This window comes from Equus przewalskii, chromosome 1 (genome assembly GCF_037783145.1).
Source record: "Equus przewalskii isolate Varuska chromosome 1, EquPr2, whole genome shotgun sequence".
Classification (NCBI taxonomy): Eukaryota; Metazoa; Chordata; class Mammalia; order Perissodactyla; family Equidae; genus Equus; species Equus przewalskii.
Window position 1 is genome coordinate 14717493 of NC_091831.1, and position 22447 is coordinate 14739939.

At 46.7% G+C, this 22447-nt stretch overlaps 1 long non-coding RNA gene across 1 annotated transcript in view; it reads left to right on the forward strand.

Annotated features, from left to right (window-relative positions):
• Positions 1 to 22447, forward strand: part of LOC139078997 (uncharacterized) — a 32183-nt gene extending 9736 nt beyond the window's left edge. Inside the window, exon 2 of the long non-coding RNA XR_011532245.1 lies at positions 19589 to 22447. This is a non-coding gene — a long non-coding RNA (uncharacterized lncRNA). The remainder of the gene's footprint in view (positions 1 to 19588) is intronic.

The window sequence follows — 22447 nt, forward strand, 5'->3', positions numbered from 1 at the left end:
TCATGAATTAAAAATGAATTTGGGTGGTGAGGCATATGCTCGGCTGGGGCGTTGGGAGAGCAGCGGAGGCCTTTCACCCGCGGTTCTGGGCTCCAGACGCCGACTGACCGGCTGGCCTCGGCGCCGGTGGCGGGCGCGCAGCGGCGCCCTGGGCTCACGCAGGTCGGTCGCTGCTCCAGCTCGCTGCCGCCCTGCCCTGCGCTAGGGAAAGCTGTCGGTGGCTTGGAGCACTTGCAGATCAGGCGGTCTCCACTACAGTCCGCTTCTAATATCGAATAAGACCTAAAAGAAGCAGGCAATCGGGAGCTCCCGCAGGAGGACAGAAACCAGGTGAGCCCGGGGAAAAGAAAGTCGGGATTTCAGATGTCCTCACGTTATCGCCCCTTTAAAAGGCAGGAACCGCACAAGAGATCCAGCTTTGGGAGGGAAAAAGAGAAAGAAAAAAATTTTTTAAAGACATTCGAAATCAGGTATGGCTGACTAAAGCTCAGAAGTGAGAAACGCCCTAACTTCATAACCAGATGAACAGGAGGTGGCTACTTCCGAGGCCCGTGAGTCAAGGGAAATTGAGGTGGGAGTTGGGATGGGAGTGAGGGCGAGAAAGGCCTAGCCTAGGGGCAAGAGGAGGCAGAGGCCGCCAGGGTGCGGTGGACTGGTGGACTGTTTGTTCTTAAAAGCAACCACCTCCCGGCCCCCCCACCCCACCCCACCCCACCCCACCCCACCCCACCCCACCCCAAATGGCTACCCGGTGAGCGTCTTGTGGAACAAAACAGTGAAACTGGGCTAAAACCTCCCCAAGAGAGAGCTCCCCCCTTCCAGCAAAACCTTGCTCTAACTGGTGCAATCCCCAGCCTTGGGGGAAGGTTTTGTGGTCATAGGAGTGCATGCAAGCTGTGCCCTCCCAGCTCTGTCCCTGATGGGGCTGCTGGGTATCAGCTAAGGTGACCTGGGGACAGGGAAGTGAGAGAACATTTTGTTGCTAAAAATAAAACAGCCACCCCCTCTGCTCCCCCATGGCTGCAGTCTCCATATCTGAACACCCGAAGGATGCCAAGCTTTCCAGACAAAGAGTGGATCACAGTGCCAACCATGTGCATGGGGGTCTCCCCGAGATGGGCTTCGGCACACCTGGCCCAGCTTTAGTATGTTCTCCATCCAGGTGATCCATCTTGCCCATGTCCAGAATGGTGGAAAACTTTATCCTAATTGTGTAAGCATCAGAGTTCCATATATCTGCCCCTTGGGCTGAGCCCCCACGATCCTGGTTTGAAGGGCAGCTGCTCAGGGTGTGCTGAGAACAAGACAGGATCTACTTCATTGCTCATTTGCCACCAGGGCATCTTGCACGAGAGACAGGCCATTTCTAGCACTGATAGCACCTGTACAGATACTCTGCTAAGGCTCTATCTTATCCTGGCTTCTCAGCAATCCCTTGAAGTATTCCCAGTCTCTTCCCCTTTCCAGATGAGAAAAACTGAGGCTCTGAAATGTTAAGGGGCCACCCACGCTCACACACACACAGAGCTAGTAAATGAAGGAGTCTGGATTCCAGCTCAGCTCTGTCTGACTTCAACAGCTTCCTGCCTGCATCTCTTAATTCCTATCAACATGCTCCCTTTCCCCCAGTAAGGAAAAATACACACACACACCACAAGAGAGGAAAGAGATAACACTTTGCTCTGAGTCCCCCCAAAAGTCGATGACTATAGGATGCAGAGCCTGGATCCCACCTTCTCTCCAGTGCATTTATTCCAAAAGAGAGAATAATACGTGGGTAGAATGTATGGTTTACAAAGAGCTTGTTCACCCCTCCCTTCAGTCCCCGTTCCCACCAATCCAGGGAGGCGGATTCTACCGTTATTACCCCAGATAGAGAGGCAGACATGGGCTCAGTAAGGTCGAACAACATGTTCAGAGCCCAGTCCCTGTGTGCAGAGCCCTGGCACCGGCCCGGGCTGGCCCATTCCAAACATCCCGGCTCCACAGATAGCACATATGGGACCACTTACCCAGTGGAGTTAGGCCTTGCACTCTGTTGTGAAATTCTAGGTTGTTTTCTCTTTAAGTGTTCCTGCAAATATTCTTTCAGGATTCAAAACCTTCTCTTCATTTATGCCTCTCTTCTATTCATTCTTTCTCCACGTTATGTACCCATCTGTGTTGCAGGGCCGTCAAGGAAAGAAGAGAAGGCATTGCCCCTTATCTGTGTTCCAATGATATTCAGAGACCGTGGTGTATAGATTCTATCTACAATTGTATCCTTTGCTCTATTTACCATTTGCCTTACGTGCATCACTAATACTGAAAAGTGTGATCAAAAGAGTTTAAAATTATATATGTGGGGGGCTTTTTCATGAGTTTAATAGTATTTTTAACCCTTGCATAAATAATATTTTCTCTTTGCTAAGATGCACAGGGAAGGGTTTGAGGTTGGAGGAATCTTGTGCTCAAATCGTTCCACATCCAAAGGGACAGCCCAGAATCTAGACAGGAAATAGCGCGAGGGGGTCTCTGACCTTGAGATAATGTACCAGGTCCCCTGCCACCAGCAGGAGCCTTGCCCGGGGGAAGCTGGTCTCAGCTGCCGGATGGCCCGGCCTCCATCCCCATGCGCATCCTCAACCTCACCTGTTCACGCTCCACAAGTCACGGCCCACCCTCCCATGAAGCAGCTTTAGTTTTTCTCATTATTATAAAATTATATGTATATCTTTATATTAGACCAGAATGTGTATAGAGGAAAGTAACAATCACTTAAATTCTCCCTAGTCGGAGGCCACCACTGTCAAATATTTGGGAATGATAACTTCTGAAACCTCGGAAAAGAAAAGAAATTAGATTATGCCCACACATTTTCGTTGTTGTTCTAGTAAATAAAGAAAGGAAAGAAACATGCTATGTGGTTCTGTTTACAAGAAGTTCGTAACAGGATATAGAATTCAGACCGTGGTTGCGTCTGGGAGAGGATGGGCTGGAAGGAGGCATGAGAGAACTTTCTGGCGTGCTAGAAATGTTCTATATCTTGATTTGGGCAATGGTAATACGGATGTATACAATTTCCAGAGCTCGTCGAACTTAAGACCTGTGTGTTTTACTGTAAAATTTTATACCTCAATAAAGAAAGTGAAAGAATCTTGGATAAATATTATAGCAAAAGACCAAACTGGGGAGGCAGACAAGAACCAAATGACTGGGCTAAAAGGCATGAGCTGCTGAGCTAAGACAAGCCACACACAATGCCTGGAGCTCTGTGGAGAGGGAAGCCAGGCGTGGCCCCCCATATACCAGCCTGTCCCAGCATCCCCCCTTTACGGGCCTGCAGGTAAATCCTGGAGAGCTGAATGCTTCAAAGGGTAATCTTAAGATCCTACGGGGGCCCAGCATCTGCCAGACTCTCTCGTCTTTCACGCTGTTACTCTGCCGTGGTGGTAGTGACGCACTGCATTTCCTGATAGGGGTAGGGGTCCCTTGGAGCCTAACAAAAATCTGTGCTTGAGTCCGGAAGGGAGCTAGAAGGCGTTAACTTTCAAATAGATTATGTTCCAAAAGTTTCTTTCTTAGTCGCTGTCTGAGACTCAGAATATTGCCCCCCATGGAAACAATGTTATACATGGTAATCAAGGTTCCAAGTTTCTTCCCCACCCTCCCCTCCCAAAATCTATTAAAGGCCTACTCATAAAATATAGAATTTTAAGCACAGTAGGAACATAAGTGTTGAATTATAGTGGTTGTGTGCCATGAAAAAGAATGAGAGGAAAGCAATATCCTTTTTTTTTTTTATCCCCCCAAAAATATACCTGCTATCTGCCATGTTGCACTATGTCGGCATTTGGGATTCAAAAATGAAAAATGTCAAGATATCTTCCCTCAAGCAGCTCACTGTCTCGTAGAGGAAGACTGCCTTGTAAATAAGTACGTGCGGGCAACTCTCACAGGTGCTGGGATAGAGCTGGTCATACTCAAACCAAAGAGGAAAAGGGAAGTGAGTGCTGGTTGCCGAAGGAAACATTCTCAAGCAGGGAGAGTCGATGGGATGAAGAGTCGATGAAGACCTGCAGACAGATCTAAGGGGTCGTGAGGCGCTTTGAAGGGCAGTGGCCCTGGATCTGCTTCTCCTTCACAAGGTCTGTCCTGCCTTTTCACTGCTGGCAGAGCATTCCGGTTTGACTTCTCACACATGGCTGGGGTTGGGTGGCTGTTTTGACTTCCAAAATATTTGAAGGGAGTAGAGGTGGGCAAAACTTTGCAACTGAGGGGCTGGCCCCGTGGCCGAGTGGTTAAGTTCGCGCGCTCCACTGCAGGCGGCCCAGTGTTTTGTTGGTTCGAATCCTGGGCGCGGACATGGCACTGCTCATCAAACCACGCTGAGGCAGCATCCCACATGCCACAACTAGAAGGACCCACAACGAAGAATATACAACTATGTACCAGGGGGCTTTGGGGAGAAAAAGGAAAAAAAAAATAAAATCTTTAAAAAAAAAACAACTTTGCAATTGAAGAAAGAGAAAAGGAAAGAAAATTTCCAAGCTATGCAAACCTAGGAGAAGGATTGTCAGAGGTAGATTTGACCTAGTCGTGAGGGAGGAAAAGGCATAAGCTCCACCCCTAGGGAAGAAAGAAAAGGCCATCCCCACACTGGCCACCAGAGGGTGACACTGGCTCAGGACAGCTTGGTTGCTGTCTTGAAAACAGTGGGATTGGGAGGCCCTGTGCCCTCAGAACCACTTAAAGTCACATATTTATAGTATTTGGGGAGCATTTATTCATTCAACAAATATCGTGTATTCACCATTTATAAGGAACTTTGCAATTGACCCACAATTAACAGTCTTAAAAGATAAAGTAAATTACCATCCTTGCCCTCAAAGACTAGTTGGGGAACTAGATAACTATTATTTAATGTGCCCAGACATAAAATCCTCTATATTTTTTCCTCCTGATGCTGTTCTCATCAGTAAGTCAAAGGTAATAACAATACAGGATCTTCTGACCTCACACAATTGTTCTGAGGACAGAATTCAAATAGGGAATAAAAACGCCTTCGTAAAGGGCAGGCGTTAGACGAGCATTAATTGTTAAAATGGTTTTCAGCTATGTCCGCCCCTTGCCGGTCAATTTTTCATTCAACAGGTTTTTATTGTGCACTTCTGCTGAGCAGGCACTGTTCTGGGCACTGGAGACACAGCCAGGAGTGAAAACAGACAGACTCTCCGCCCTCGTGGAGCCGACACTCCCCAGCAGGACAGTCTGCTGACATGAGTGAAAAAACTCATCAGCCATGTGAGAGAGGCAGAAAGCTTAAGGCTGAACTAAGCTATCTATATTCACTGTTAGGAATGCTGAAAAATTGGAAACAATGTAAACGTCCCTTAATAGGGACTGGTTAAAAAAAACCTATGATGCTTCCATGCTACCGAAAACTGCATAGCTCTTAAAAGATAGAAGTAGCATCTGTATGTAGTGTTATGGAAAGATCTCCAAGACCTGTTAAGAGAGGGAAAAAGCAAGGTCCAGAACAATGATTCCATTAATGTTTAAAATAAATACTACCTGTTTGTGTGTTTTATTCACACGCTAATATATAGTTACACATGAATACTTAAATGTAATCTCAGAGAAAAGTTCTGGAAAGATACACAGCTGACAATTGTGTTACTTCAGGAGAGGAGAGGGGAACTGGGGAGGGGTGGTGTGGACAGGGCACTTGTACTGACTACCGTGTATACTTGACTGTTTAATTTCTGACAATGAGAGTGCATTCATGTATTGCTCGTGTAATTAAACAAGGAGACACATGCATGTGGGTGCAATTAATTGAGTTATAGCAATATGATTGTGGATGACAATTGTTACTCTTTTAATCTCCTTTAATGTTGTTTTAATATGTCTATAGGGAGATATATACACATAGATTTGATGATGCCAAAACATAAAAGGTGGAATTAAAACACGGTGTCCTGGCTCAGAAATCTTGCCTCTCCCCACCCTACCAGCAGTTTATGGTGAAGCCTTTTTTAAGAGCATCATAGGATCTTGGATAGAAATCCTTGATCTCCCAGTTCTGAGGCACATGTAATTATTTCACAGTTAAGTAGCCTCGAGGATCTTTGCAATAGATATGACTTCATTATGGGAGCTTCACGCCTCTCCCAGCAGTAATTGAGCTCTGGCTGGAGCCAGTGGGGGGGCTCTGGTATGTGATGGGTGGCCCCCAATAGGCTCCCTCTGGTTTCCAAACCAAGCCAAAGCCTTAGCTTTGGCTGATCTCTGAAAACCAGCTCATGCATCCTGCCCAAATGTCTGTGACCCTGGGCAAATCTTTGCTGCTTCTGGGTCTCCAATGGAGGCAGTTGGACTGTATGGCTTATAACGTCATTTCCTGTCTCAAACTTGTGATTTCAATTGTGGCAAGTTGTTACAAGAGGAGACCACATTTTTTCCCATGCACTTACCATGTGCTAGTGGCAAACAGAGAAGCAGAAAGCTTAAGCCAAATTCTTGGGGATGTTGAGGCTGGACTCAGCATAGAAGTTTGGAGATCCTCCTCAATTTCTCTGCAGTCTCTGGCTCTAAATCTCTTGGATACAGCTGGCCTCTGTTCCTCCAGCCTCTTTGTTCTGAAAATAAAGCTCGTAGAGGCCCTAGCCATGCTAGATGGCTTCAGATCCTGGAGACTAACCCACACCCATGTTACAATAGGGAAAAAGAGTCTCAGGGTGGGAACACGGAGAGCCTGAGGTCAGGGTGAGCTCTAGAAAGACTGGAGTTGGGACCAGGGGTCCTTATAGTCAATCCACTGATTCAGCAAACTTCTACTGAGCCTGCTCTTTGCCAGGCACTTTGCCAGATTGTGGGAGCACAAGTGTGAACCAATCAACCACAGGGCTTACAGGCTGGGGCTTTAGTGGTTAGAGGCCTTTCCTGAGCAGGACAACATCCTCCATCAGAGAAGCTTCAGGTCTGTGCTCTTCTCCGGGGCCCCCCAGAGAATGGGCCCAACCGGTCTTAGAAGCCAAGAAGCAGAAAGCTGCTGGAGGAAGCCCAGGCATCCTAGACATTGACTCAGGGCCTAGAGGAGGAAGTCATCCTAGACTGTGCAGAAAACATTAATGGGATCATATTAGGTATTGTTCTGGAACTTGCTTTTTCCCTCCCTTCACGAGTTTTGGAGATCTTTCCATAATATTACATATGGATAGCTAGTGCCGAGCTAGCTCAAGACTATGGCCAATCTCCAGCAAGAGGGAACTTGCTTCTTTGGGCTGAGGATGGGTGGACGTTCTCCCAGAGGAGAAGAGGCAGTGTGGCAGGAGCAGAGAATTAGCGCCAAGTGACCCACCCTCTCATCCTCTCTCCATACCTCCTAGCTGTGTGACCAGGTAAATGGCTCTACCTCCTGAGCCTCAGTTCTTTCTTCTGTAAAATGGGAATAATAGCAATTGTGCTGGGTTTTCTCCCTTCAAGAGATGATTCTGGAGATCAAACGACCTGGAAAAGTAAATTAGAAAGCACTTTAAAATACAAGCTGATGTTGTACCTTTTGAAGCGATGCATCTTCTTGCTTTCCCCCTCTACATCCCCCACCCCACCAGGAACACCCTTTGCCACGAAGCTGTGTGAGGTTTCTCAGTGTCCGGAGGGCAGGAGTAGTCATGGAGGCGGCGGAAGGAATCCCTGGCCTGCTCACTCGTCACGAGCAGATTCTCTCACAAGATTTCTCTTACGAGGCGACTAGGCAAGCTGGCACTGGCGGAGCAGCCCCTGCAGAGGGGACTGGTGAGGCCCCATCACTGCCTTGGGTTTAGGCCCCGCCCTGAAACCCATTAAACCAACGCGTCGTATGCGGGCCCCTCCGAGCCAAGAATCCTGGCACATGGGATGTTCGCAATCTGAGAGGTGGCAGCAAGTGGTATTTTCAGGGCGCTTATGGGCTCATTTAGGGGAGAGGCGCTCCCTGGGTCCGTGGGCTCCTTCACAGAGAGAAGGGACTCTTGGGGGCAGCAGGAGCCTGGGCATCAGGAGATACAGCGTCTCTGGTCCTCACGCGCTGTCACCTTGGGCAAGTCACCTCACGTCTCTGGGCACAACGGACAGATGTACATTGTCTTTTATTATAAAAGTGACGCATGATCATAAAAAATGCAAATGTGGCAGAGGAGGAAAAAGTCAGTGAGGGTACCTCTCCCCTACCGTTGACAGTCTGCCGCAAAAATTTTTCTCATTATACAAATAGCTATGGAAGCTTCTTAAACAGAAAGTGAGAGCACAAGGATGCATCATTCTCTTGGACTGTCCTCTTTCAGTGTATGAGTCTGCCTCGTTCCTTCAACCAACTGCATGGTGTTCCAGCATCTGTTGGACCATTTGGTCACTATTTTACAGGGTAAATTCTCTGAAATGAAATTACTGGATCAAAAATATTTCTCCACATCCTCAATACGTTGAATATTATCATTCCTTTTTAGAACTTTGATAGATGAGTGAAAATATTGTTTTCTTCTCATTTTAAACTGTTTGTTAATGAGGTCCAGCGTCATTTTTGCACCTGAGTGGCTATTTGTATTCTCTGAAAAGCTGGCTAGTGTCTTCCCAATTTTCCCATTGGAATGATGGTCTTTTTCTTATCTTGAAGCAGCACTTTATATAGTAAAGCTCTTTATCAGTCACTTGTCATGCAAGTTACATTTTTTCCCTAGTTTGTCATCTGTTTATAGTATATGTTTTCCATACCAAAGATTTAAATACTTATGCAGGTAAAATTGTTAGTTTTTTCCTTTAAGGATTCTGAGGTTTATCACTTATTAAGAAAGGCCTTTCTCGTTCTCAAGATTATGGAATTATTATTCTTTAGTTTCTTTTGCAAATTTTATAATTTTAAAAAATGTGTGCATCTTTAATACATTTGGAATTTTTTTTCTGTGACTGTGGCATGAGGTAAAAACCCACTTTTTTCCTCTCCAAATAGATAACTAATTATTCCAATTCTGTTTATGGAACAATCTAGACTTTCTCTATTAACAGGAAATACAATCTTTATCACATACTAGATCCCCATATATACATTTTATTCCAGTAACCTGTTTTATTCTATTCTATGTTCTATTTTATTCATTAATCTATTTCATATTCCTACAACATTATCATCCTGCTTAATTACTCTGACTTTGTGATATCTTTTAAAAGCCAATTGGGCAAGCTTCCTCTCATTTTTCTGCTTTCATAAAAATTATCTATTTTCCTGGATAATGTTTAGAATCAACTTACCAGTTCTTTTATTCAGAAATTTTATTGAAATCACACACAATTTATAAAGCAGTCTGGGGGAGAAGTGAGAACTTCACAATACCCAGTCATCCCGAGCAGAACTCCAGCAATTTACTTTATTTTGATTTTCTTGGGTGTACTTCAATATTTGCTTCTAAACTGGTCTTACATGTTCCTCACACAAATTAGTCATTGTATTTTCAGTTTTGTGGGTGATTTGTTTTGTTTTGTTTTTGCTATAGTGAATGGAATAACTTTTTTTTTTAAGATTGGCACCTGAGCTAACATCTGTTGCCAATCTTTTCTTTTCTTCTTCTTCTTCTCCCCAAAGCCCCTCAGTACATAGTTGTATATTCTAGTTGTGAGTGCCTCTGGTTGTGCTATGTGGGATGCTGCCTCAACACAGCCTGATGAGCAGTGCCAGGTCCGCGCCCAGGATCCGAACTAGTGAACCTTGGGCCGAGAAGCGGAGTGCGTGAACTTAACCCCTCGGCCACGGGGCAGGCCCCAACTTTTCATTTTATATTTTCAACTTGTTATTACTATTATATGAGAAAACTCTTTAGTTTGTGTCTGGGAATCCTTGCGAATTCTCTTACTGTTTCTATTAAGTAATCAGTTGCATCTCTTGGATTTTCCATTTAATAACTGCTTTACTTATTACTAACATAAAGTACGTCTATTGTAAAAAATGAAAACATACAAGAAGAGAGAAACAAACAGTGCCTGTGAAATCTACTCTTTAGAAAAAGTCATTCGTAACATTTTGATGAATGTCTTTCCAAAAAACAGATACATCATATGCATATATACACAGATATACGTATATATACATACATACATGTATACATATACGTACATAGTATATATACTTAAAATAGTATTATAATATATATAATGTTATACGTATATTTATCAGTTAGACATATGTGTATATCTAAGAATTAAGTAGACATGTACGTAGAGTTGTTCAAATAGTACCATACATATTTTCTAACCCACTTTTCCTACTTAATAAAATCTTATAAACTTTTTTCCACATTATTATACTACATTATCATTTTAAGAGCTGCATTAAATGTATGAATTTGTTTAAGCAATCCCCTAACTTCAGATATTTAGTTGAGTCCATTTTTTAATATTATAAATCCATAGTGGACAACTTATTACCTAAATCTTTGTGAATATTCATGATTATTTCTTTAGGAGAAATTTCTAGAAGTGGAATTTCTGGGTCCAAAGGCATGCAGAAATCCAAGGCTTTGGCAACGAACTGACAAATTGCCCTCCAGAAAGCTTGTGCCAATTTATTCTCCCTCCTCCACTTTTTAATACCCAGTTCTTCTCCGTATCCCACTTTCTTCAGTAAACATTATACCATAAGCATTTCTTAAGTTCTTAAAGTCACTAGCAACATCATTTTAATAGTAACAGAATATTTTCTCAGCTACCAACCCTCTGCTGGAGGCTCTGCGGTTCCTTCTGCTTCCTGGGATGAACCCAAGAGTTCCCCGCTTCCAGACTGGGCAGCGTCGTCTGACAAGGAGGGGCCTCAGCTTTAGGCTCTGACCTCTAGAGTAGAAACAAAATGGTTAATTCAGCCTCGATCGTCTGCTCTCTGAAGCAGGATGGTGGCCAGGGGGCTCCCTGAAATGTTATTCATTCCAAGAGATCACTAGCTACAAGTAGCAGAAGATCTATTTGTGCTTTAAATGAAACGCCCCTTCCCCGTCTTTGTTATCAGTGGAAAAGGTGTCATATTTCTCCCCATCAGGTGTTCGCTTGGCAAGAAACTCCTGATTCAGAAACCCTTCCAGCAAGGAGATAAGTTTTTCTCAGCAGCAAATGACTACAAACACATCTGCATTGACAAGTCGAAACTTATATCCTTCTATGGTCTTTCTGCTCTTTTGAAAATGTTAATAAAAACTTAATGTGGAAAAAAAACAACTTTTTCCAAATATGTGTACCAACGAGCCCGAGGCAACTCATACTTTCTTATAAAATAAAGTAGGTCACTCACATCAATCATGTTGTCTTAGCACATTTTTTCCAAATTAGGAATTTTCAATCCATCATACCACATTATGGCATCCCTTTTCCAAACATTTCCTTTTAATATGCTCTTTAACATGATAAGCAAATCTAATAGAATACATTAGTGTCACTTTCCAGTGATGGAGTGTTTCCTCCTGTTGCAATCCACGATGAGTTCAGGGAAACATTTTCTACTTCACTCTGTAACAGCCGTCGCTTGTTGAAAATATGACAATGGCCTCACAGCTGCCAAGGCCACACTTGAGTGTTAGCCTGACAAAGATCACGGGACCCCTCCCTCACCTCTCCATGTGTCATATATGTAGAAATCCCAAAAGATGTGTGTGTCCCAAAGCCCAATCGTAAATCCACATCCCGTACGTGAGGCGAGTGTTCTAGCCTGCCGATTCAGTAGGGTTACATGCGCGCACACACTCTCCTGTGTAGATCGAAAGCTTGTACTGGGCTTCATTTGAAAACCACATTGCTCACAGAACATTTCCAAACCTCCTGGATCATGCAGAAAGGGAGGATCCTTGGCTTAATATGTGTGAGATTCTCCAAAACCGGTTACTATCTTTGCGCAAGTGAATTTGGACCTGTGAGAGAGGAGTGCTCTGTTTACAACCCGCTTGAGATAAATATATTTGCATGTTCATATATTTGACAACATTTACCTGGCAAAAACAGGGTATCTGTTTCCACTCGGATCTCTAGCTCTCGGATTCATGTGTTCGGTATTAGCGCTCAAGGTTCTTTAGGGATTTTTTATTTGGACAGAGTTTTGGAATAGAACATTTGGGAAGCTGGGAGTGGGAGAGGTTTGTAGAGCGCCCAGGAATTCAGCTGTTTCAGGCTTTTGGCCACCCAACAGGAAAACATCTCAATGGAAAAGGGAAAGTTCAGTTTGTTTTCTGGACCTTTCATCTGGACACGCGGGGTCCTGTAGACACTAGTTTAGATTGCCCATTCCGTAAGTCACATCACTTCTTCCAAATGTCTGGGGAAAGAGAAAGGTGAAGGTATGGACTCTGATTAGCCATAGCTTCCGGACCCTGCCCCATTCTGGCCCAGAGCTAATGGCTTGAGGCTGTGTGTGCCCAGGAGATGTCATTAACTCCTTTATCATAAAAATCACTGTGCTGGAGGCAGCGGGGGACACAGACATGAGGCATAGCTCGTACCCTTAAGGAGCTGGAAATCAAGCTTGATATCAAGTAGAACATGATGAGGAAAAGAAAAAAATACCCAGGGAGTTCAGAGGAGAGAGAGATCACTGCCAGGTAGGGGTGGATGTAATAAAAGATTAAGAAGAAGATGATCTTGGAACCAGGCTCTAATGGTGAGCAGGCTTTGGATCTGCACAGATGGTAAAAGGGCGTTCTAGGTGGAGGGCACAGCGAGAGTAAAGGGACGGGCTGGGTAAGCTTGCAGGGAGAGGGGACATGAGCAACAGTTCAGGACCCACTGAACACAGGCTGCATAAAGGGAGTCAGAGAAGAAATTGGGGAAGGGAGATTGAAGCCAGAGCATGAGCAGCCTTGAATGCCAAGCTAAGGAGCAAAGCCTCTAGAACGTACACCCCCTCCCATGCCCCTAAAACCGTTCTGGTGCCACGAACACCTTTCATGGAATAGGAAGATGATTAGGGCGACAGTATTTATGTTGGTGCATTTGAGCGCCCTCAATCTTCTATCTCTTTTACATTTCTCCTTTGACACATAGGCAAGTGCTATAGCACATTCAAGTGTTTTCCATTGCTGGGGTCTGGAGAACCATCCTGGACCTTCCAGCTGGCCTCAGAACTACTGCTCACTGAGCTTGAGGATTCTCCCAAGTTTCCGTGTTTTCCTTGAGTTGATTAAAATTTGTAGAAACTGCTCCTTTCCTTCTGGTCCATGGACCCAGAGGGGATGACACAATAAAGACTCCAAGTGCTTTGGTAAATGCATTCAGTTGATCACCCAACATTTATTGAGCAACTACTGTGTGCCTTAACATTGCTGCTCTATGTGTGAAAACAAAACAGACAGAGTTCCCGTCTGCATGAGGTTTCCCTTCTGGTGGGAGAGACAAAAAAGGCAACAAGATCTATTCCAGAGAGTTCTAAGAGAAACAAAGGAACTAAGCCGAGTGCCGTGCTAAAGAGAGACTGGAGGCAGAAGGAGGATGACCGTGTCAGAGAAGCTGGTCAGAGAAGGCCTGGAGGAGAGAGGCTGAGAAGGTGCCAGCTGGATGAAGAGCTGGGGGAGGAGCAGCAAGCAGAGGACGCAGCAAGTGCGAGTCAGGGTGAGCTGGAAGAAGCCAGTAAGCCAGAAGGAGAGGGAGCAGACAGGGCTGGAGAGGCAGGAGCCTATCTGGGACTGGAGGGACAACGGGAAGCTCCCGCAGGGTCTTACGCAGCCCAGTGATGGAGCTGAGGATGTTGGGGTACCCACTTCAGAGCCGCCATTAGCCACCATCTGCCCCGGCCTCACCGTTGCTGATTTTCCCCGCAAAGTCAAAACGAGAGCTCAGAGTGCATCAGCTTTTCTTTTTACAGCAATCTTTGTACCCAAACCACCGTAGCATTTTTAATAACAAACTGGCAGGGAGTCAGACATCTGTACTTGAAAAAAACAGCCTAAGCCAAGTATTTCTAAATGTTTTATATTTACTTGTAACGTTAGAATAACCATGAGGTTGCTTTTTGCATAATCGGAACCATTCTCATTAGGGTTCCCCAGCTCTCGTCCTTCATGGCTTGGGTGGTGGTTTTCATTACGGCAGTGACATTGATCTGACGGAGGGAATCTCTCCTTGAACGTTTGTGGATAAAGGGGGAAGAAGTTGAGAGAAGCCAGGACAAGCTAGGAAAATCAGAACTCTGCAAAGATAACCATAGGCTTGGCATTGGGGTTCCATGGAAGAGCCCAGGCTTTGCAGTTCCGTAGAGCTGGGCTAGGATTCCAGCTGGGTGACCTTGGGCAACTCACTTAACCTCTCTGAGCTTCTGTCTATGCATAGGTAAAATGGGGATGATAATAGAAACTCCTTCATGGAGGGGTGATGAAGTCTAAATGAAATATCATAGGTAAAGGGGCCTGGTGCAAGGTTGTTTTCTGGGGCACTTCCTCCAAAATTACTGTTTAACATCCAAGATTGAGACCCTACCTCCACCTTTTTTATAAAGTAGGCTTACAAGATTTATCAAATAAAAGTACAGGATACCCAGTTAGATTTGAGCTTCAGATAAACAACAAATAATTATTTAGTATAAATACGTTCCACACAATAATTGGTACATACTTAGAGTAAACAAGTATTTGTTGTTTATCTGACGTTAAAATGTAACTAGGCATCCTGTATTTTATCTGGAAACCCTATTCTAAAGGTTTAAGGATCTTAAGAACTTTAAGAAAGAATGTTTTTGAGGCTTAATCCAGTCTTGGTACACCAACTGGGCACCTGTGTCAGAGGCTGTTTAATATCCATGTCAAGACGATGTCTTTCCTGCTCACTGAATCCCCAGTGCCTGGAACAGAACATGGCACACGATAGGTGTTCAATAAAGATGCACTGAATGCGCACCAAAAGACTATGAGACCTTGTTATAAGTCAGTCAGATTTGGTAAGTACAGATATTTTAAGCATGCCTTATAGATCAAGCACCTCCTTTATGTGAGGTAGGTGAGAAGACAGAGACCCACTAAGCACCCAGTCCCTGTTCCCCACCAACAGAATAAACTTGGCATTGAAAAGAAGGGCGGCCTGCATGCTCTCGCTCCTCTCTCAGCCGCCTGTAGCCGGCGTGCAGCCAGCTCCGTGCAGCTCCCATCTCAGCCCGCCCTGCGCCCTGCTCTGTGGCTCCCCACCAAACATGGGCAGCGAGAATATCTCACACCAACTCATTTCATCCTCCCCTTATTTTATTAAAACAGAAGAGAAAACTTCCAAGTTCAGAGTCCACTCTTTTCTCCCCCTTCCTTCCAGCAAACAGGAGACATCTGGGGTGGGCAGTGGGCAGTGGGCAGCGGTGGGGTTTCGGGCTAGGAGAAGCTGCTGGTGGAAGGGAGTCAGGTGGAGCCCCGGCAGAGCTTCCCAGGCCCGCAGACGTCTACATTTCCCGGGAAGTTGTGAGAACAGAGGATTTCCCCAGGAATCCGGGCTGGGCTTGTAAAGAAACAATCCCAACATCAAGAAAAGAAACCGGCCAGTAAATTCCTAGTTAGTTCATTTTCTAAGACTTCTGAATGTGTTTTGAATTTTCTCTAAATTAAGATAATCATAAAAGGTTAAGATATTTAGACAGAGTTCCACCTGATCCCAGGGCTTGGTTTGTATGCTTAATTAGTTCCCGAACATATGGTTCAGAGCTTCTTATAAAAACAGGGTAATGACTCGAGGTATATTTGGGTATTAGATGGAACGATGTTAAAGGGACATTCAGACCCATCTCAAAGGCCTTGACCTGCCCTTGATCTGTGCTGGAAGCTTTTGCTGACATCTGTTTCAAAGAGATATCAAAAAACTTTGCAGTGGCCTCATGATAAAACAAAAATCCATACGGAGATAGATATCAGGCATTAAAATGCTTAGAATTCACCATCGCCCGAGGAATGTGTGGCCCCAGAACATCACAGTGGGGGGGTTGTTGAGAGGGCTCACGCGAAGACGTCGGCGGCCGTGGCTCTGAGCACTGCTGAGAGCACGAGGCCTTGGCTCGATATGGAGAGGGAGCAGCTGGGTCACAAATGTCCCCAGGGCCCTTTGTTCTCTCGTGTGTTTCAGTCCCTGGTAATAAATCAGGTGCTCCTGTGTGTGGAACCAGCAGTCGCTTCCCCAGCTCCCATGCAACCCCACTCTTCCCCCAGCCCCACCCAGGAAGGCGCTTTAGGAGACTCCCCGCCACAGGAGTGAGGCGTCGCACCGACTCATCCACAGTCATCCTCGTATATGTGTGTATATATTACATATATAATCTTATATATGTATATGCTCTGCATAACACGGCTTCCAGACAGGCCCCTCCCCGACTTCTAGTTGGATTTCTGCCACTAAGCCCTTCCCACATAGGTGTTCTGGGTTCATTCCATCTGTGAAAACTTGGGCCATGGATGGGAAATGTTCCCATTAGACAGAGTCACCTAGGGCCGTAAAACAGGCCCCAGAGGGCATTGGGTGCATCTCTTTGGCTTCGGTGTACCAACATTCCACCCACATTCCTTCATTCATCTGTCTGGTCAAGCATCCTTTTAACCAGGACTCATGGGGCACCTATGGTGAGGCGGGGCATGAGGTGCTAGGAAAAAACAGAGCTGATTTAAGTATAGTCCTGCCCTCCAGGAGCTCACGGTCTAAGGAGAGAAGGCAGACATGGGGGGACAAGCATTAAGTGAGGCCAGCCCCGGTGTCTGAGAGGGTGTGAGCACACGATATGGGAAACAGAAGAGGAGGAGATCATTTCGGGCAGGCGGGAGAGAGCAGCTTCACAGAGGACATGGAGGTTGCCCTGGGCTCTGAATGATGTGCCCGTTTGGACAATGGGGACAGAGGGTGACAAGGCAATCCAGGTGGGGGGAATGGCAGGAACAAAGGCCCAGAGAAAGGAAACCACTCCATGGTTTCAAAAACGTGGTCCAAAAACAGCGAGTCACTTTCCAGCTTGCAAACAGCATACACATCCCCACTCCTCTGATCTTCAAGCATCCTTGTGAAGCTGGTAAGGCAGGTATAATTAGTTCCACTTTATACATAAGAAAACCAAGGTGCGTAGAGGTTGTATGATTTTTCCAAAGGTTTCAGAGCTCGGATGCAGTGGAACCCAGATTCAAACTCAAGCTCAAGCTTCCCAGATCTACATAAGGCTGAAAAGTTAAGAAAAGGTCAGACTACCAAGGGTCTTAAATGCTGAGGAGGTTGCCATCTCCTCTGCAGCCTCTGGGAGCCACTGAGGACTCTGAGCAGGGCTGGAAGATCCCCTGGGCAGCTGTGAGCAGAAGAAGCCAGAGCAGAAAGAAGCTGGGAGCAGGAAGATGAAGCAAGAAGCTGTGGCAGTCCCTCAGAGGTCATTAGATCCAACCTGGGCCGCGGGCCAGAGGAGGAAGGAGAACTCGGATGCAGGAAGGGGAAGTCAGACTGCTCTCATGCAGAGGGCAGGGAAGACGCTGCCTCTGCAGCTCTGCTTCCAAGGGGCTGGCTCCGTCTCCTCCCAAAGTCGGCTGGGCCCTGAGCATCAATGGCAGCTACAGTTTAGAGTGCTTACAATGAGCAGGGCACTTTGGCATGTATTTCCTCATTTAAATCCTCATGACAACCCTGTGAAGCGGCTTGCTCATTTTACAGATGAGCAAACTGAGGCACACAGTGAAGGAACTTGGCCATGGTTGCCCAGGGAGGAAACGGCTTAGACTGGAATGTGAACAGGTCCTCCCACCCCAAGCCTGAATGCCTGGATCACTACCTACAACCTCCCCATTAGGTCTTACAGGCCACTCCGATGGCCAGGCATGGGGTGGCTCCTGTCACCCATCAGAGGGCATCTGCCTAGCTGCCCTTGGCCTACAAAAGCCTCCCCAATCTGGCCCAAAGTTACCTCCTTCCTTTGTTCCCTCCCCCTGGGTCCCGAGGGATCCTGCTGCCACAGCCCAGCAGGCAGGAGGCCAGATCCAGGCTGAGATACAGAGAGAGAGTCTCTGTGAGCCGAGACCCAGCCTGGGGCGTCACAGCAGGAGACGTCAAAGCTGGGCCAAGCTCAGTGGGACGGAGATCAAAGCCAGCGGGGGGTGGCAGAGCAACAAGGAACAGAAAGGAGCAGGGGTGAGGCCGGTCCCATATCATTCCTGTGGCTGCACGGATGGGCTGGGGCCTCTTTGAAGGTCTGAGACATCTGCAACCCTGGGTGCCAGACAGAAGGCCTCCTCTCCTCCCTGGTCCCCTTGTGGGGGGCTGGGGGCCCGTGAAGTGGCGGTCGAGAAGTTGTCTGTGAGTAAATGAGAATTCAGTCTCCCAACCCGGCCACAGTGACCTCTCCTCCTGGGAATCCCTTCAGCTTGCTGCCTGGTGGCAGCACCTCAGGACGCCGGGTCCACATCCATGCTCTCTGGTGTGGCTGCTTTCATTTTCCTGGCTGGGTGTGGATCCCTCGTGGCTTGCTCTGGTATACTCTTCATGGCTCTGGGCATCACACCATGCACAGTGTAGGACTTCCAGAAATCCTTGAGACCTGCCTGATGGAGAGATACATCCTTCGTATGGTCCAAGGACCATAAAAGCACCCAGGAGGGACATTTACTGAGAGCCAGGGTGGTACATGGCATGGGAAGAGCGCTGTCCAGGGAGCCCAGACCCAAGGTTCCATCTGGCTTTGCCACTGACTTCCAAAACAAGCCGCATCACCTCAGTTTCCCCATCCATGGCACTAAAGAAGGGCTAGCCGTCCTAAAGTTTCTGCAAAGTTCCCACCTGCCAAACTGAGGCATGTGGTCCTTCCTCAGCCTCACCTTGCCCCTTGAGAGATGGTCAAATGCAGGGGCTCCTTATCTTCGCCCATGGGCCATCTCTTGATCAGTTCTTAGTTCTGGGTCACCTCCTCCGAGAGGCCTTCCCTGACCACCCAGACTCCAACAGCCCCCTGCCCTCTCCCAGGCCATCTCAACGGTGCTGCCCTGTTTGTGCTCTCCATCTTACCTCTTCCTGTCTGGGCATTTTTCCACTTGCTTGTTAACTGTCTCCCTGAATAGAAGTTCCGGAACAGCAGGGAGCTGGCCGAGCGTGCCTCTGCTGCTCCCTGTTCTGTCTCCAGAGCCCAGGAGAGAGACTGGCATGGAGTAGGTGTTCTGCTAATGTTTGTTGAATGAATGAATGAACTGTGAGCACTTTTCTGTGTCATTAGATATTCTTTAAAAACCACGTTTATAATGGCCACAAAATAGTCCAAAGTGTGGGTGTGTTAAAATATATTAAACCAATCGCCTATTGTGGGACATTTAAATTAATAACTACCATTTATTAAGTGCCTAAGGAAGGTCACTTTTGTTTCTCTGTTTACTGTCTCCCACAGTGAGCACATCAGACCATGGGAGCAGGGACCTGCTTTTCTTGCATGTCACTGTCCCCAGCCCCAAGCACAGGGCCTGGCACACAGGTGCTGTTCAAAGGTATTTATTAACTAAAGTAAAAGCTTTTCTCCCCCAAGAATTCTTTCCAATATTTGGCTCCTTCCTACGGTTCTACATTGTGCAATTTGTCTGTCTACCAAGCAAACGCATTTATTGTGTACTAATCGCTTTCCTATTTGAAAAAGTTCTAGCTGCAGTCCTGCCATTTGGGCAGCTTCTGGCCACCATGAGAGAATCGGTGTCACCATGTCCAGCTGATGTCATTCCAGATCACTGCAAAGGAATGTGGAGTGTCCATCAGCCCAAGTGACCTTGTTTGGAGTAACTACACCATTGCATGAGACTCAGAAATTGCAAAAATGCTCAGGAATCCACAGAAGAATCTCAGCCAGCCCCGGAGCCCCGGGATCCCTGGACTGTGTATTTCACTCTTGCCAGGGGTGCTGGTGCCAGAGGTCAGCGAGCTTTCACCTCCATCCCTCCTCACTGCAGGCCGCTTCAGAGCCCCTCAGCCCAGCCGCAGTGCTGAGGCCGAGGAGGGAGGAAGAAGAGGACAGCTCCTGGGAGAGGCCACTCGGTGTCTGGCCCTCCAAATGCATGGAGTACAGAAACTTGGCTGGGCGCAGAAGCACCTCGTGACTGTGCAAAGCAAGTCCAGATGGCATGAGATACACCACCACTGATGCCAAGAAATCCTGGGTGTGCCCCTTGGGGTGTCCCCTCCGAGGGCAGCCACAGCCCGGGCATGGTGCACTCCTGACAAGTGGCCAAAGGCGCACAGAACCAGCAGCCTGCAAAGAAAATTTGGTGAATGCGGTTAGATCATGTCAACTTTAATGTGCTTCCAGAGTATTAACAACACCTCTGCAAGGTACCAAGGTACCAAGGTACCGTGTGACTCTTCAAAGGCTTCCCACAGGCCATGTGTCCTTTAAGCCTCATTCGAGAGAAAGACAGAACAGATACCATGGGGATTGCGAAAGATACTGTGACAAATCTGAGGTCCAGCAAGATGGCGGTGGAGATGCGAGGACTTGAGCCTAGTCACTCACACCAGGCCTCATCCAGAGGATGCACACAGGGACTGTGTACCATGAAGAGGCTGTCCGGAAGTTAGGAGCAGGGTCAGCCCACACAGTGGGGCAGATTGTGCACTGCATCAGGGCATCCCTACCAAAGGGGTCCCAATCACATCTTGGACATGGTAGATCTGCATGTTTATTCCATTTCTCTGGATTGCAATAAAGTGTCTATTCTAATAAAATCAGTATAATACTTTCCCAACTGACAGAAGTAACATGTCTTGGGAAAGGGTCCTCTTTTTCTAACCTGCACAGAGGTCCTGCATGACTGGCAGCAACCCTGATAGAAGCCACCCATATCTGGGAAGGCTGTACTTTTCTGGAAAGAAGCCAAAAGGAAGAGTGGTCGTCTTGCTACTCCCCCAGAAATTCAGCTGCCCTAATGGCAGAGGAATCTGGGAAAGGGAGCATGCAGGATATGTGTGTCTACAAATCAACAAGACAAAAGACAAACAGTCTCAGAGGAAAATGGGCAAAGGGCTTATCCACTGACTCACAGAGGAGAAAAAGGCAGGGAACGCGTGAAGGTTGGTTGTGGCCACTTGTCATTGTTCATCCTGCACAGCACCCCAACTCCGTTCCTCCTGACCCTAGCTGACCTTCCAGGACACAGCAGCCTTTCACCGTTGCAAGTTGTCATGGAGGGAGGCAGGTCCCCCGTCCCACAATGGAAGCCCAAGGGGGCAATTCCTCCCTCTCCACACCCTGGGGTCTTGGAGACCAGGCACAGGAACATACTTGGCATTTGGATTTTGGGGTATGTGACAGATCCCATGTATGCAGTCCTCAGCTTCACATTGTCAAAGGGAACATAAATCAACAAAGAGACGAGTTTTGCACCCATCAGACTAACATAAGTTGAAATAATTGATGATATCCTTGGCAGTGAGGCTGCAGGGAAACATGCTCTTGTGCACTGATGGTGAAAATGTAAGTTGCACAGGTTCCTTGGAGGAGGAGTGGCAGTATTTACGACAAAGCACCTGCTCTCCCACTCAGTGCTCTCACTTCTAGTAATCCACTCTGGAGAAATTGTCACGCATGTGCACAAAGATACATAGACAAAAATATTCATTGTAATAATGAAAAATTAGAGATGAACTCAATATCCAGAAGTAGGAGGAAGGAGAACAGGCAGGCAGGGGTGAGGAAGACTGGACCATGCTCTAGGCACTAACGTGAAAATCTTCAGAGACACGTCTACCAACAACAGCTGACAAGTTTACCCTCCTATAAGCACAAACACAAACGAAGATTGTACTTCTGATTGTACCCACAATGCAAACACGTGGGGAAAGGTCTGAATAGACACTCTACAGATGGTTAACAGTAGTTGCTGCCAGGAAGAGAAGTGGAATTTCGCTGTATTTATTCAGACTTTCACAAATGAGTCTCCCTCTGTCTATCCTTATGTTCCTGGAGAGCCACGTGGTTAGGCTCATGGACTCTTGGGTTGAGCTGCCTTGAGTTCAAATCCTGATCTTACTGTTTTCTTAAATGTCTGACTTTGGGCTCCTGATCTGAGCGTTAATTTTCTTTTCTTTTCTTTTCTTTTCTTTTCTTTTGAGGAATATTAGCCCTGAACTAACTACTGCCAATCCTCCTCTTTTTGCTGAGGAAGCCTGGCCCTGAGTTAACATCTGTGCCCATCTTCCTCTACTTTATATGTGGGACTCCTGCCACAGCATGGTTTGCCAAGCGGTGCCATGTCCGCACCCGGGATCCGAACCGGCAAACCCCAGGCCACCGAGAAGCAAAACGTGCAAACTTAACAGCTGCGTCACCGGCCTGGCCCCAGCATTAATTTTCTTAACTGAGGAAATCCATATAATGTGCTTAGCACAATACCTAGCATATGAGAGTGGCTCTATAAGCATCTTATTATCTTGGCATCTCTGCTCTCTCCCAGCCCCCAACCCTTTCAAAGCCACAGTAGATGCTAATAAATGTTTGATGAATGAA